Source organism: Quercus suber, unplaced genomic scaffold (genome assembly GCF_002906115.3).
Source record: "Quercus suber isolate HL8 unplaced genomic scaffold, Cork oak 2.0 scaffold_900, whole genome shotgun sequence".
Taxonomy (NCBI): Eukaryota; Viridiplantae; Streptophyta; class Magnoliopsida; order Fagales; family Fagaceae; genus Quercus; species Quercus suber.
In genome coordinates this window covers 1-2573 of record NW_027070325.1, presented here as the reverse complement: position 1 = coordinate 2573, position 2573 = coordinate 1, and positions in this window count along the sequence as shown.

Genomic DNA, 2573 nt, shown 5'->3' with positions numbered 1-2573 from the left:
CAGAGAGAAAATCTAATTAAGTTTCAAATTGAAATTTAATTAGAGTCTAATTTTGCGTCATGTGTCTCATCTAATCTAAATTTTATAATTTTGTGCCAAATGAGTTAATTTAGTGTAAAAATTGAATTTCAATTAGAGTTTAATTTTGCGCCATGTGTCCCATCTTATCTAAATTTTTAAATTTTTGTGCCAAATTAGTTAATTTAGTGTAGAAAACGATGAGTCCAATATAATAAACCATAAAAAACATAATCATATAACTAAAAAAAATTCAAATTTATTAGTCATATATATATATATTAATAGGTAAAGTTTAGAGAAAATTGAATTAGAATTTGAAATTATAATCCAATTTTGCGCCATGTGTCTAAATTTATGTGGGAACTATACCATAATTATCCACTTAAGCTTGTGCCATGTGTCTACTTAAGTTTTTTAGTCTTTGTCTCAAGTGAGTTAATGAGTGCAAAATACTAAGAATCTAATATTAATATACTATAAATTTTTTTAAGAAAAACAATCACATATACTCAATAAAAATCACCACATTTTTCTTAAAATATAAAAATCATCACATAACAAAGATCACCACACGTTCTATCTTATTAAAAATTAGAAAAAAAATGATCATAAGTAGTATTAAATTTAGATAAGAATTTTAATATGTGACTAATTACGTTTACTTTAAAAAAAATAATTTGACTAATTATCTATATTTTATGATAAAAATTGTGTTTAATTTTAAATGTATCTATATGTATGCTTGAATGCATGTGTTACATGCTTTTAAAAAAATTAATTTGTTAATTATTTATATTTTATAATAAAAATTTTGTTTAATTTTAAATGCATCCACGTATTTGCATGGAGTTACATGCTATTATATAATAATAGGTGAAGCTGAGAGAAACTTAAATTAAAATTCCAAATTAGTGTTCCAATTTTGCGCCATGTGTCCTAAATTATATATTCTTAAAGAGTCTTATTTCTTAATTTTAGAATCAAATGTGGGACCACATCATAAATATTCATCCAAGTGAGTTATTAAGTACAAAAACCAAAAAGTCTAGAATAAATGAATCATAAAAAAAATAAAAAATAAATAAAGAGGACAATTTACATTTTATACCTAATAATATACTTACAAATTTTTTAAAAGAGTTAACAAAATATAAAAATTACTATCAATAGAATTTAAATTATATATATATATATAGGAATTATATTATGCATTTTATTGTATATCTTTAAATGTATCCTTACATATGCATGGGGTTACAAGATAGTATATATAAAAGAAAAGACCTTATGTAGGAATACATGAGATCATGCCATATAGCGCTCTAATTTTGCATTTAGTTTTTTTAACATCTTTTTATTAAGCCTTTTTTACTGTTACCTAATAGATCATAGTAACTTTTTTTTTATATTTATTTTTTATTGATATATAAAATATGGGCCGCTCTTAACAATTAGACCAAATGTTATTCTATACAAAATAGGCTACCTCTTAAAAACAAACCAAACCTTATTAAAAGCCCAAGCCCAGTTATTACTTTACATATTATGATCTAGGTCCAATCATTCTTATGTGTAGATCAAAGCTAAAACTCTTACCCACTTACAAACTCTCTTCCACCTCTCCTACGTGCAAATGATACTTCTAGAAAATCTCATGCTCATGAAAGCATGTCTATGCAATTTATGCAAGCAAATTCTCTTTGTCATCGACCAATCTTGAGATTCCTGAGTTTGATGAAATAATTGACAAATGCATATTTTTAAAATTATTAATAACAAAAAATTCTAATAAATAGCATATACTATCTTAGAAAATACAAGAAAGATCAAAATTTAAAGCGAGATTATTATTAGGAATAAAATTTATAGCGAGATGTTAATTCACAAACTACAGGTTCAAGGTACATATGTAACTTGGTGCAAGAATAAATTCTATTCCTTTGATTTGCATAAGACATTAATTAGTTGATGCTAAAAACAAAAGATGGCTCCTAAATAGCTTAACATTCTCAAGGTGATTGTCATATGTGTGGTCCTTTTTGCTTGTGGTTTAAAAGAAAGGCAAACCTTAAGATAGAGCCATAAAGAAAACCACCTATAACCTTTATATATATGAGAGGTGCTACGTTATAACATTTTTACAACAAATCCTGGGTGCAAAGTTGTTATTGGTTCTAATTTGAATTCACAACTTAAATTACCTTTTTACCCATTGGTAACAATCAATAACAACCTGCCATTTATGATTTGTTGTGAAAATATTGTGGACATAGCATTTCTATACACACACACACACTAGAGAGAGAGAGAGACATAAACATAAACATTAATGTAACATATGTATATAAACAAACTTACTAAATTCTATATTTAATAATTTATAGTGCGTTTCAGTTAGCTTAACTGGTAAAGTCTTTGATGGTTGAATAAGAGATCTGGGGTTTAATCCCCGTCTACACCAAAAATTGATTGGTGTCTTGGTCTTATGATAAAGAGTTATCATCAAGAATGGACGTCATAGGTTGAAACTCTATCTCCAAAAAAAAAAAAAA